This window comes from Lagopus leucura, unplaced genomic scaffold (assembly GCF_019238085.1).
Source record: "Lagopus leucura isolate 7727_CA_CO unplaced genomic scaffold, USGS_WTPT01 Super-Scaffold_797, whole genome shotgun sequence".
In the NCBI taxonomy this organism is placed as follows: Eukaryota; Metazoa; Chordata; class Aves; order Galliformes; family Phasianidae; genus Lagopus; species Lagopus leucura.
In genome coordinates this window covers 2,339,538-2,353,796 of record NW_024962259.1, presented here as the reverse complement: position 1 = coordinate 2,353,796, position 14,259 = coordinate 2,339,538, and the positions used below count along the sequence as shown (strand labels likewise).

Here is a 14,259-nt window from a genome sequence, read left to right as displayed (position 1 = left end):
CGCAGAATATGTATACATACACAAAGAACAGAGATACTGTACGATGATGTTCAGAGTAAGTCTACTTCTGTCCTGTCTGCAAACTAGAGAGAATCAGGTGCACCTAGGCTGTTTAACTGAGCATTTACTCCCTCTCCCATCATTCACAAAGCACAGCTGAATGTGTTTCATCATGTAAACCAAACTTCGATGCATTTCCAAGCTAGCAGTAACAACACTTTAAACAATTCATGTGTACAAACATCTGCTGCTAATCATACATTTGGCCTTCAATTGCTCAGTGAGGATTCTGCAAGCTACACCGCGCTCCTCAACTAACAAGGACATTTACCTGCTTGCTGTATCCACTTGGAAAGAAACAGGCAGAGCACAGAAGAGTCATTCAAGGAAGGTAGGAATGATTCAGAACCCACATTCTTACCTTAGAGAAGCAGCACATGTCAGCAACTAAGTCTAGGGGAAAAGTCTGGCATGGGGGAAGAGCAACACAACTTCAGCCCAGCCACCAGACGAGCCACAGCTCACTGATTTGGGCCACTTTCAGCACTGCACATTTAGATCTAGCTTGAGGGTGGGAGCATATTATTACAGACCTACTCTTAGCAACCCCTGTAAACAGAGAAACAAACAACCAATACTTTCATACACTCTTTGGAAGGTGACTGGGCCTTTCTGCCTTTCAAGCACCCTCCAAATCACTGGGGGTCCTTTCAGAAACTGAACAATGGCATTATTGGTAACCAAATCTCTCCTTGACCCAATTAAACTCGACAATTTCACATCTAAGACAGAGCCAATTTAAATATATATATATATTAGAAAAGAAAATCAAACCCAAACAAAAACTTTTGAAAGGATTCACCCCCACTCAAACCCTCTATAATACAAGAAGTATCACGGTTGTTTCACAATTGCACCAAAATTCCTCTCAGTTCCACTCAAAATGAGACCCCTTAGCCAAGAATTTTGAAGTTTTATCATCTTCAAGTCCACAGGTAAAAAAAAAAAATAAAAAATCTATATCCAGTTCTCTTCCAGGCCTTGAGAATAGGCTGAGATTGTCTTCTGTTTGTACAACCTCTCAGCACTCATGAATTCAAGTCAGTCCTATATTTACACTTGCGAAAGGAAACCTTCTATTATGAGCATTGATACTTAAAAGGCACTGCATTGCCTACTTGAGACAGCTCCACTGTCAACTTTACAGACAAAACAAAGCACTTTCACGCTAACAGTTTAGAAAGAGATTAAACCAATGCACAAAGCAACAGAGTTGGAACCAACTTAAAGGAACAGATCAAAGTTGTGTGCACCATGCTTACTTTATCCACCTCACACACAGCTCAACTGAGCCACATTTATTAACTGAGGAAGGAAAATTCAGTCGAGCAATTCAGAGCTTTTCGTAATCACTCAGCTGGACGAAGATTGCAAATTGGGTGACTGAGTTCACACATTGCAACAGGCCAACGATGCAGCCACACCGCTATGACTTAATGCAACATCTGCACCAAGGGAAAGGGCATCTCCCCTCACAAACACCCTTGCAAAAATCTGTAGCAAGGTTCATAAACGTGGCAGGGTATTTCCAGGCCTCACTGATGTTAAGCATAGATCAGAAAAAAGTGCTTTACATAAAACATGAATTTGTTCCTTGCTGAGTGAAGAAAAGGCCCTACAGGTTATTAAAAACCATTTTAATTTTTCCCCCCTTTATCTATCAATTGCATCAGAAGAACAAGCCCTAACTGCTATTGAGGAAGCCACCAATTTGATTACTTAAATGCCACACTTTGACTTCATGCAGATTGCCATCACTATTCAAATGGAAAGACTGTCTGATTACATCTCTGCTCACACCTACTTCCCTCTGTGCCATTGCTCTTTAAAGACGCAAATCTCTCGGCAAGCTTCTGTCTCCCAGGCTGGGGAAGAAGGAGTAGTTCTTTCGGGGATCTATTTTGTCTCTTGGGTTATTCAATAGTCATTTCCAAGTGTCAAACTGAAGACAGATAATTGATTCATACCGTAAATCTACCCTCCATTTGGGTAGGAAGGAGAAGTGATGTGTTTGAGACAGCAATTCCACGTGGCAGAATTGCTACAGAAGATCTTTCTTACATTAACACAGACAGGACAATTCTGATGCCAATATCTTCTTTCCAACACTGAGATACGGGAGGACTGTTGCAATTCTTCAATACTCATTTAAAATACATAGCAGAAAACTCAAAGCATCACATAAAATTCCTTCCATTAAGAACCAGAAGTCTCATTTCAAGTACTACAGAACACAGCATGGGTATCAGCGATCCTATCGGTTACAGACATGATTTAGGCCACAGTGGCAGCCTAGGAAGCCAATTTCAGTGCATTTAGTCCAGAATGATCTCAGTGAAACAGAGAACACAGCTCACGGAACATTATCTGCCATATGAATTTCATCTCATTGAACACATTTATACCGCAAGAGACAAAAGAAGACACAAAACCCAATTTCAACATCCTTTCTTATCACTCACCATTCAAATCTTCCCTAGAATCTCCATGAGTTAATGTATTCCATAGCTAACACCTACTACTCTTTTAACATCCTCAAGTCATTACTTTTAAATGAAGTACATAAAAGCTGTTGGTAATTAGCATAATTAGCATCACATGATCGCCCTGTGAAACCTGCGTGTCAGAGATCCAGTTACCTGAAGTTAATACTTTGAAGTTTGTTTCCCAACATGACTAAGAAGAATGTTTTGCTTCACCTTTCAAGTCAAATGCAACTGAATTTGAGATGCAAGTGGGAAAAAACAGTGATAAAACTTTCCCATAGGAAATTTGGAGTTACAAACAGGGAAAGACAGGCTTGAAAGAAACACAAATATTTTATATCATTCAAGAACTATTGGAAGAATGCAGTCCAATGTGTGCAACAGGAAACAACATCAGGATTACAGCAAATAGCCCACACAGCCAGAAGAGGTGAAGTCACCCTCCACATACCATATATACCAATTTTCCATAGAGCATACCTCTAACAAAGGTCAACCAGGTTATCATAACTAAACTAGTTAGAATACCTGTAAGAGGAGTTCTTTCTGAGCCTCATAAAGGAAGGATTATCTTTCATGCAAATGCATTTAAGGTTAGGAAAATCCAAGTTAAATAATGAGCGTTCAGATATATCAAGGAAAACTTGAAATCTTGCTTAGGACTTTTCATATAAATGTATCACCAATGAGAATGCTTATAATGATAACTATAAATCAGAGATGTAAGAGCAGTTATTTACCAAAACCTAGGACAGAAAGGTCAAATACAAATTGCAGTGGCAAATAAGTAGCCTGATGGAAGTCCCAGCAATTTTGAATACAGACAATGCTAATAAGGCCCTTTCTACTAGCTCCTATCTGCAATGTTTCAAAGAAGAACGGAGAAAAACTGTTTAATGTTAGCTAAGTGGGTCTATTCTATCTTAACATTCTCCCCAAGGACTTCAGAAAGGTCAGCCATCACCTCAGCTTCTCTGCCTCCTCCAATAAAAGATTACTTATTAATCTTCCCCATTCTCCTTCCATGACACATCCCTTGCATCAAGAACTTCATAACTCTGCACCAGAGTTTAACTGTGACAAACAGAAGAGGAAGCAGTTAGAAGCTGCCCAAAAGCCCAGAAAACATTAACTTGCTAAATGCCACTGTGAAGTGACACAGCATTTACAGGAAACAGAATGTTTGGAAAGAGAGGAAAAAAGTTAATCCAAAGCACAAACCAAAACATGCAATAACACACAGAACAGCAACCGATGGGTGGAGAAGAGTCACTACCTCGCCATTTTTTGCCATATTTATTATTTTTACAAACGAAGACATGCAGAGCACAGAAGGCTGCTGCCAACTGCCCGCAGTGCAGCTGCAGGACAGCGGGGGCTCCCAGCCCCTTCCAGCCCATGGCCTTGGGTTCCACTAACAGTGATGCTGTGCTGCTGGACAACAGAAGCAAGCCTCAGCACCAGCAGCCAAAGCAACTCACGTTGGCATTAGATGAAGCACAGGGCCAACAGCAAGTCTGCCACAGCATGAGACAAAGCTGGCTGGGAAAACATAGCAGCACAGTGCGTGCACATCCCCAGAGCTGGGAGAAGAGGGTTGCAGGCAGCAAGGAGGAATGACTTCAGCAGTGCAACAAACCTGATGGCGTGCCTGGACAGCAGCTGTGTAATGTCACTGCAGGCAGTGGATTCCCAGTTTGCACAAGGAGAGCACGTTCAACTTTCAGCATATAATTCCTGCTTTCCTCCTATTAACTATTTTATTCTTGTTTCCTCATCATCCACAAACGTCTCTATTTAGTACTCCTGTGGATGGGATTTAGAAATAAAGGCACTACCAACAGAGCAGTGGAACAGATGGAGGATGAGCCTGCGGCACAGCCTGCAGCCAGCTCTCCTGCCCAGCACAGGAGCTGGGTTGAGCCCATCTCCCAGAGCTGCTGCACCAGCCACCACCACACACCCTTCCATCACATGATAGCATAGAGAGCAAAAGAGCCCACTGGTTCCCATGCAATCCAGAGCACAAAACACAGAACTGCTGCATCTGCTTTCTTCTAAAAGGGAAGAGAGGACAAATCTAAATTACTGGCACTGCAGAAGCTGCGTATCTTTAGAATCACGGAATCACCAAGGTCAGAAAAACCTACGAGATCATCCAGTCCAACCATCTGCCCATTACCAGTAGTTCTCACTAAACCATGTTCCTCAAAGACACAAAAACTCAAAAAGATTTACACCTCAAAAAATTACATCTTATGGAGAGGGCAGATGCTGAGGGACAGCACTAATGGACATAGCAGCAACTCTCTCCTTATCTCACGGGGGAGGAAAAAAATAAATAAATAAAATAAAAAAAATAAAAATTAAAGAATCCACTCCTCATTAATCTGATGAAAGATTACCTAAAACCCCTTTGGATTACTCCACAGTTGAGAATGCTGCCCACAGCACTGATTAAATTAAAGGTCGCTATAAAAAACTTTGGGGGAATGTCACTAAGTGACTTACAGAAACAGGCTGCTCTGAATCCTCAATCAAGAAGGGTTTACCAGAATAGTGTTACACTCATTCACTCAACCATCCAAATGCATTATCAGCAGGAGGAATTGCACACAAGGAACAAGTGAGTGTTCAAGAACTTCTTTACATTTACATTCCTCTCACTAACACCAAAAAACCTCACATCTTGTATGATATCAAACCAAACAAACTCGTGTATTATTAGGATGCATCTCTTGAAAGACACGTGGTGTGGTGTCTCTCTTTCCTCATTGCTTCCCTCCTCTCCTCAACAGAAGCACAGATGCCTTCAGGTGCCCAGGACCCACACGCCCCAGGCATGCTGTTATCTGAGGATTAGCTGCTCTCTGACCTTTCATCCTCCAGTTCTGGTGGTACTTTTTCAACTGCTGGACAGCAAATCCCCAGGCAGTTGGCAGAGAAAGTAAAGAAAAACAAGCAATGTCAGGCTTGGTGCAGCATCTACCTTAGATACACACAAATCAAGAAGTATTCATATGCACAAAGGTAGATGAACTCTAATGGGAAAGTTCATTAGCCTAAGACACTCAGGCACACAGCAAGCCATGGCTGTTAAAAGAGAGGGCTGCTGACAGAGGGGGCCCTGGTTACACAGGCCTCCCTCCTTCCAGCTCACCTACCCACGGAAGCAAGAAGAGTCTTTGATGAATGCAAAAAAAACGCCTTCTAGATAGGGCAGACCAGAATTTCTCAGAAGTCTGAAAATGCAATTCCCAGAGGGCTCCAAAGGAAAAGGTCACTAACAGCACATCTTCACATCCAGTCTTCTCACAGCTGTGAATTTTCAGACTTTGAGAGGCGGTGGAACAAAAGGAATTCAACAGTAATTCAAACCAAAAGTCAGCGTGTCCTGCAAGATTTGTTTTAGTTCTTAAATAGTTCTTCCTGCTTCAGGTACTTCAGCCAGGAGGCTGCCTTGCAAACAACTCTGCTCTGCCACCGGGTGTGAGGAAAACCAATGAGGGTATTTGCTACAACTCATGCTGCCCAGAAACTGCAAAGGCAAGCAGCACACATCAGTACCACACCACCAAATAAAGCTCTGCATGATCTGATTTGGGAAGGAAATGGTTTGCAGACTACATTTCCAGACTGCTTTGACGGACCTGTGCAGGTAATCACATTATTTGGAGTTTTAAAATTGTAAAGGGAGCGATAAAAAATGTTGTTGCCTCACTGACAATTAGTGCTCATACAGTGCCTCAAACTAATCACATCATATAGAACCTACTAACTTACCAAAGGGGCAGTAGCAAAGACTAAAAACCTGCTGAAGGTGATCCAGCCCATCTCATTCTGGCAACCAGTATGCAGAAATCATAAGCTACCAGTAACAGCTTAACATATTAAGCTTTCCTCCCCAAAGCATGATTGGGGTAATTTGTGTTTCCAAAAGCTGATATACATTTTAATTGCAGTATATTATAGGTCAATTACAGACTGCTTGAGTGTAACAGCTGCTTTACAGGCTTGATTCTTATTGAAATCAACTGAGTCAGAAAATGATGAGCACCTCCCACAAAATATTTTTAAAATCTTAATTGCTAAGAAACTATGGCAGATAGATACATCAAAGAAAAACAACTTGGCAAGTAATCTGAATTAACAGGATCCTGTTATAGAAAAGAAGATATAAACACAATGCATCTGTCATAAGAAAAAAAAAAAATCAGCATGCTCTGAGGCCTTCACGTACCTTGGAGGCCTTTTGCTCGCACCCTGACACGACAAAAGCATGAGAAGATCCTTCTTGCTCCATTTTTCTCTCTCAAAACATAAGTACTGGTAGCAGTACTTTAGAAAGATGCTTTGTCATGTGAAGTCTCAAAAGAAGTACACAAAATAAGACTGGTGGAATACAAACTGCATTCTCCTTCCCCTTCAGCACCACGTGGCTTCAGCAGCACCTGCCTGGTCCTGAACTTAGGACAAAAATTAACACAAATCTTTTAGAAGGCTTTGATCACTTTCTCAAGTTTTCAGCACTCTGCAAAATGTTCTCACTCCCCCTGGTGAAAAGTAGTTTCCAAAGATCAACAGTGCAGGACGCAACGCAGCCATTACTCATCCTTTCAGCAATTATTTGTTCCTACAGGGTTTAATTCACTCATTTAGCACGCAGGCAGATGTAGGCCCTTCCCACAGGGGAGAGAAGACCTCAGGCAGTCTAGGGTTAACGGGACAACACGTGTACACAAAATCATTCCTCCAGGCCTCTGTATGGCAGACACAGGCAGGAGCCCCGACCTGCTGCACACAGAGCTGCACACAGAGCTGCAGGTCCCACTTCCCTACATGGGAGCAGAGGGAGCTGCTTCCAAGACCCCATCTGACAAACCCAGCAGCTGAAAACAAGAGCAGACAGTCAGTGCCTCAGGGCCACGTATACCCAGATTCCATTGCTTCCTGCTGTATTAATACTGCAAGACTAAGAAAATAGCTTCTTTTTGGCCTAATTATTTTTCAGAATTCCAGCTCTTCAGATTCAACTAGTATTCATTGCTGCTTTTACTCTTCTTTGCACTTTTTTTCAGTTAAAAAAGGACCACAATAATCCTTTTTCTCAGCCTGTATTTGCTATCCAATAAACAGCTACTATCTTAGTTATGTTTATCTAACAAAAGCTACCAATGACTTCAACAACATAAAAGTTTCCACCACTGCAGAGATAATGTCTGTATTCTCAACTACTTGATAAAACTGAGAACCAATTCCCTCCCCTGTACACGGGTTACATTTTGTGTGCACATTCACAGAAAAAGCATCATTCAAGGAGCTGCAAGGAATTTTACTGTAGGTCATTAACGCTAAGGTCTCGATTTGCTGGGAGATAAAAGAACAGAAAGCCACCAGATAGACTCAAAAGGGTAAAGGGAAATATCTGTCTTTGAGCCACATCCTGCTTTCTTCAATTACAGTACTGTGCAGGCAATTCTCACCTCAGAGACAAGGCAACGTTTTTGTATACATGCTTAACACATCTACCCCACACTCTTTAGTTAGAGTCAATCAGCTGTAACAAACTCTAAATTACATACATTAATAATTCAGTAAGTGCATACATACTTCCTCACACATCACCATACAGCAGGGGTGCAATCATTTAAGAGAGGCTTTTAATTAGTGAGCAGTCGTGTCAGGGAAGCCAAGCACAGGTGTCAGCTCTGCCAGTCATCCAGGATGAGGTGGCAAGCAGCTGACGACTGGAGTAACCAGGGCAGGCTCTGTTATGCTATATATAGTTAAGACTTCACAGACTGGCCTGGGTGCTCTTTTGGGGAAACTGAAGAGCAGTGCCAGTGGAACCCAGAAGTGCAATGGAAATCTGTTCACCTTGCATTCACCACCATGCAGCGAGACAAGCTCTTCTCCATTAAACAGCCTCACTGGTAAATACACTGCTTGTAGCACCTGGATGCAGGAAGCAGTTTAAATATATATATATTTATATATACACATACACACACACCCATGAGAGTGAAGTAGTAAAACAACACCCACAGTGCTGTACAGCCATTTACTCTTCTTTATCATCTTAATTTTTGAACTTTTTGGTTGGTAGAAAGAATAAAAAAATATCTAGCTAGAATTTTAAAAATCTGGCTACTAGAAATGACAGTGAAAAGTGATCCCAACAGAAATCACACACTTACAACATCTATCCAACACTCAAGAACCAACCCCTAAAGCTTCACAGTGAAAGGTCAATGCAAGCAGACATTTATGCTCTTAAATCTAACCCAATCTTTTCTTACAGCCTCGGAGTCCACGTGTTTTTCTAGCAGTGTTAGGCATGAATCTTCAGCTTCTTGTAACACTAGTCAGTTCAGCATCCTGGAAAAGGAGGCCTGTTATTGTAAAGGGAACAGTAACAGGAATTACAGAACAGGAGATGGCTGTTGTGTACAACTGCTCCTTCCTCCATTTACATCTCTCACAATTCACACAAGTAATAAAATGAATAGTGTTATCATTTTCCTAAAAGTGCAAGAGTTGCCATGCATTTGCTCTGAAGGATTATTAAAGACCTGGCAAAATCTTCATTAACCTGCATGCTTTTGAGCTGACAGATCACCTCTTCTTCTTTCTTATCCTCTTCTCCCAGTTCATTTAGTACTTCAAGCCAAGTCACACAGAAAGACATGTGAAAGCAATTTGACAACAAGCGCCACTGAGAAGGTCTCGGAATGATAAGCCTTATCAAACTTCACAGCATTTACAAACCAGGACAGAAATACACTTCATTTACCACCAAAACACATCTACGTATGCATTCAGCCCCAAACGTTACACAAAAGTATTGGGACAGAATGCAAAATGGGTTGCACAGTTTCCAGGCTCAACCAGAGGATACTGTGAGCCAAACCTAGGCAGCAGCTCCCACTCTCTGCTGTCACATGTCAGGCACTATTTCCCAACCAAACTACCACAGTGATGAGCATGACTATCTCCCTTCCTCCCACAGAAGCCTTACTCTTTGGCTGTGTTTGGGCTCATAAAACATTATTATTCCTCTATCTTAAACTTGGCTTCCAATGACACAAAATGATTTTTGCAGCTATTTAATTTCAGACTATAACTTCATTGCAGCTCACAACAGGTTGCAGTTGAATGTTTCAGCCTGCCATGATCTGCTTTGAAATTTCCAGTGTCAAAGGTAGACAGTAGCCTGCTTTGTGCCTGTATTTTGGCAGTCCTATTCTGGAACTGAAATCAAACACAACACTCAGAATGCAGAATAAGATCTAGAGTCTCAGAGCTCTCAGTCTTCTGCATAAGCTACTTAAACCCAGTGTAGCAATTTTTAGGACTCGGACTTCTTAGGATGTCCTAAATCCTGAATAAGCATTTTGAAACTGTTTCCTGAGACCCTCTTTTAAACTGACCATCCCATGTTCTCACAGCATCAGGGTAAGAATCCACCACCAATAGGATAAGCGGTCCAAGATACCCAATACTTGCTCCAGCACCAACGGACACTCTTTTGCCATGTTCCTGTCATCCAGCACCAGCCAGGTCAGAGGGCAGAACAGTTTATAAACCACAGCTCCGCTGGGTAATGAATATCAAAGCCCAGTTCATACAACAATTCAATTGTGCTGCCCTCCTGGCCCTTAAGAGAGAACACCAGTGTTTACTACATTTTACTGACCTTGCCACCCCGTGTCCCTCAGTCACCTTCTCTCCTAGAATGCCAACTTAACCCTTATGCAGAGCTTGGTCCAGACCCAGGCGACTCCATTCATCTCCAGGTCTTCTGAGGGACAACAAACCCAACTGCTGACTCTTCAAGAGGTTAAGTATCAATCCTCAAACACCCCAGGTGAACAGGCACACACAGGCATGGCCACGTAGCACAAACTCTTCATGTTTTGTTGCCTCAAGTCATAATGGGATCTTGACTGATTATTATTAACTTCCTGCAGTCAAAATTCAGAGCCTGTTAACAGAAGCCTGTGGTACCTCTGATGGACAGACAACACTGTGCATAGCAGTCCTGCCTTTGCTCCCTTAATGTCAAATACTCCTCCAGCTGTTAGGCTGGAGGCACTGTCACAGGGCAACAGAGAAGAGATTGTTCCCTGGGAGGCAGCCTTTGCACCAACTGAGCTCAGTCAAACTCAGGAAGAGGTTGAAGTAGTTAGAAAGCACGAATAGTTGAAAAGGCACCTGGAAAATAAGCTATTTTCTGCACACAAAAGGCAGTGAGTAGGAGAATTAGACTAAAGGAACCAAATCTAATAAAAATCAATAGAGCTACTAAATTGCTCTCCATCAAATTCTTTTTTAAGTCTCTCCTTTCTCACAATGCCTTAAAAAAGCTTAATAGTTGTACCATTAATACACTAAAAATCACGGCCTGCCCATATTTTCTCACTATTGCCTTCATTTAGTCATTGCTGCCTCCTGGAATACAAAGCACTTTAGAGAAGAACGTATCTTTTTCAATCACTGTAGAGCACCTTGGAATAATGAAGTGTTTTATGAATAGGGCTCACTGATGCTATGTGCCACTGCAGGCAGGTTGATGTTTCCTCCAGAAATGTAAGTGAAAGTCTAAAATACAGTGATCTTGCTTATAACCTGAGATATCAAAATCTGAGAGAGATGATGCCCTACACTGAGCACGGAAGTTACATTTACGCTTGTCATTTCTTTTCTATAGCACTTCTATAATAACAAAATAATAACAAAATAATTTATGCTGAAAGAGAACACTGGAGTCAGTTTGGTCCAGCTCTCGCTCAGTAGAGCCAAGGTTGAGCCTTTCATCAAGGGGAGGACCCCAGGAATAAGGTTAGTCGCACGGAATGTTGCAGGACTGGCTTTGACCTTCACAGTTCTCAGGTGTCCATGTGAGAGAGGGTACATGAATGCTCAGACAACTCTGCGTGGAGGCTTTTCTTTGAACAAGTCTTTCACCACGTCCCAGCACAAAGCCAACACTGCCTTACTTAACTCCCTCATTTGCCCCTTAAGTGCTATTCTTCTTCAGCTCTGACATGTAGCATCACTCTCTCCATATTTCAGTTTCAACATCTGTCCCTTTGAAATCACAGGGCATTCTTTCTAGCATCCACTTTACATTACCTAGAGTAAGAAAAGTCATTGTTCATTCCCTTTATTGGCCACACATATGCATTTCCAATTCCAATTATGCATTTCCAGAGTACATTTCTACTCTGAATATATTATGGCTCTTCCAGTACCAACTATGTGCTCATGAAGGCTCACAGCATTAACTCTTATCGTTATTTCGCTCATATCTCAACCTACATTGCACTCTCCTTTTCCAACACACGTTGTCATCTAATTGATTCACCTTGGGCAGTAAGGATTTCCAGGACATAATGCCTTTATTCAAGGATAAATGTTTCAGAGCACACTGAATTAACACTACCATTTACTGCAGATATCTGACAGCAACATTTCTAGCTTGTCAACAGAAAAGAAGAAAAATCCAGAGATTTTAAACGACTTTTTCAAGCTCCAAGAAAGTACATAAAACCAAAATTTACTCTATTTATTTCTCAGTCCCTTGAAACTTACAATTTGTCCTAACTGAGAAGCTCTTTCCTTCAGCTCCCCACACCATAAGCTACACATCTCCTGGGCCACAACAGGCTAAGGCTTGGTCCTGGGCACTGCACAGAGAACAGGACAGGGGAACACCATCACAGGAGCGTGCCTTTACATATGTTCAGTGCTGAGCTCAGAACCGGTCACCTGTCCATCCCATACAAGACAAGGTCAGTAACCTCTCAGGCTTGCTGGAAGTGATTTCTTTACTCTGATTTCACCTAACGGATCAGGTTCCTGTAGCATAGAAAGGTGAGGTTACAGCAGCACAATCTCAACATTTATCAACATGATTTTAAGCTTATTCCTGTTACTTTACCCCTTTTTACTAATAACTTTCACTATCACCCATTGCTTTATTTACACTTACAGCATAAAAGGGAAATTACTTGCATTGAATATTCTGCTTATGTTTCCAGCTTCACATTCCTTAGTTTGTAATTCAGTCGTCTTAGACTTCATTTACTTACAAATAACCACCATCAATACTCAAAGCTACTAAACAGTTTTATCACCCAAACTAAAAGCAGTAAGCAACTGACAAACATACTTTATGGGGCCGTGAACTTCAAGTTTTCACTTTGGATTTCATTAATGGATTTTCTTTTCTAAAATAAAAGCAACACAGGTCATTTAAAGAAATTCTCTGCACAGACCAAAAGTTTCCCAAAGGCGTGCTGAGCTCACCAGTACAATGCACAGGGGATATCAAGCAGCAGAGTCTGATAAAAGATGCCTCTGAGCACAGGATTATCTTTTTGTGCTTTTGCTCAAAAGACAAAGCTCCTTACTTATCCCCGCTCAGAAACACTGCCTCATACCTCAGCACCTACATGGAGAGTTAATAACATGCCACCCGCAGCAGGGCACTGCATTGGATCAGCTTTAAAGGCCATCACAATGGTAACCTCTTATATATTACAAATGAACCTGAGTCTTTAAAGCCAATTCTAACACTAAAAGTGTTACTTTCTTTTGCTTAAGTTAAATTGCTTTTATCTTCAAATTTAACACCAATTCAGAGACAATTGAAAGCAAGTACTCCCACTGCCTAGTTTTATTCAGATTAGGAATATAGTTACTATAAATTCCAAAAAAAGCCCTGAGATTGTGAAACTGCCTTGTTTCCCTGAGTTCTGCAGGCAAGAACATCTTGAAAGAGGAGTTATGTGAAGACAGAGGAGTATGACAAAGCATCTTAACAGCATTCCAGGCTCACTCTGATTTACCTCGCAGTTACAACGGGGGAGTTACAAAAGTTTCATTTCAGCCGCACTGAACTGCCCGAGATGACAGCTGCTGCAGCAGCTCCTTCAGACATTTGCCGACAAATACAACCATCAAAAAGTTGAGCACAGACATTTAGAAGGAACTTGGTGAAACGTGATGAAACGACACTGAGCTGCAACAGACAGGTAAAATATAATTACATTAACAATTAAAAGAGACTCAGGAGCCGAAACGCCGACACCTGGGACAAGAAAAAGGAAACAATTCGAGGTGACGGACAGATCAGCTCTCCGCCCTCGAGTTCCACCAGGAACACGCGTTACAGCCCGCTGTGCCGCCTGCTTTTAAGACATCGCTTCCACTCCGGCGGCGGCCCCGGCAGAGCGCACCTCCCACCTCAGCCAACTGCGCCCCACCGACCCGCGCCCAACAGCGGCACGGATAACGGCGGGTCGGGCCGCACCGCCAGCACGGCTCACCCGCCGGCACCGGCCGCAGCCCGGCGCGGCCCGAGCCCGGGGAGCCCCGCGGGGCGCCCCCTCCTCGCCGCTTCGGCCCCGGCCCGGCTCCGCCCTGCCCCAGGCCCGGCCTTCCTCCGCCGCCGGACGCCCCTTCCACTCCTCGCTCCGTGCCCGCACCCCGCCGGGCTCTGGCTTCTCACACCGAGCGCTGCGGCGCCGCTTCCCGGTGCGGCGGAGCGGAGCACGGCGCCGTGCGGAGCCAGACGAGGCGGCGCGGCCCTGCCTTGCCTTGCCCTGCCCGCTTCCCTTACCCGCGGCTCATGGCACTGCCCGGCGCGGCCCCGGCGTTCCGCGGCCCGCGCCTCCAGCGCCGCGCCGGGCGGCAGCGAAGGGATGAG

General features: G+C 43.2%; 1 protein-coding gene across 4 annotated transcripts in view; it reads right to left on the bottom strand.

The window, feature by feature from the left end:
• The window catches only part of TEX2 (testis expressed 2), a 41,096-nt gene that overhangs the window by 24,984 nt on the left and 1,853 nt on the right, over nucleotides 1-14,259 (bottom strand). The window contains exon 1 of one of the 4 annotated variants that reach the window (XM_042865133.1): nucleotides 14,173-14,234. The exons of 2 other annotated variants lie outside the window; for them this stretch is intronic. The gene's annotated coding sequence lies outside the window, so the exon portion shown is untranslated. Of the gene's footprint in view, nucleotides 1-13,399; nucleotides 13,570-14,172; nucleotides 14,235-14,259 lie in introns of those variants that run through there. One more of the 4 variants, XM_042865137.1, reaches the window with a different exon arrangement.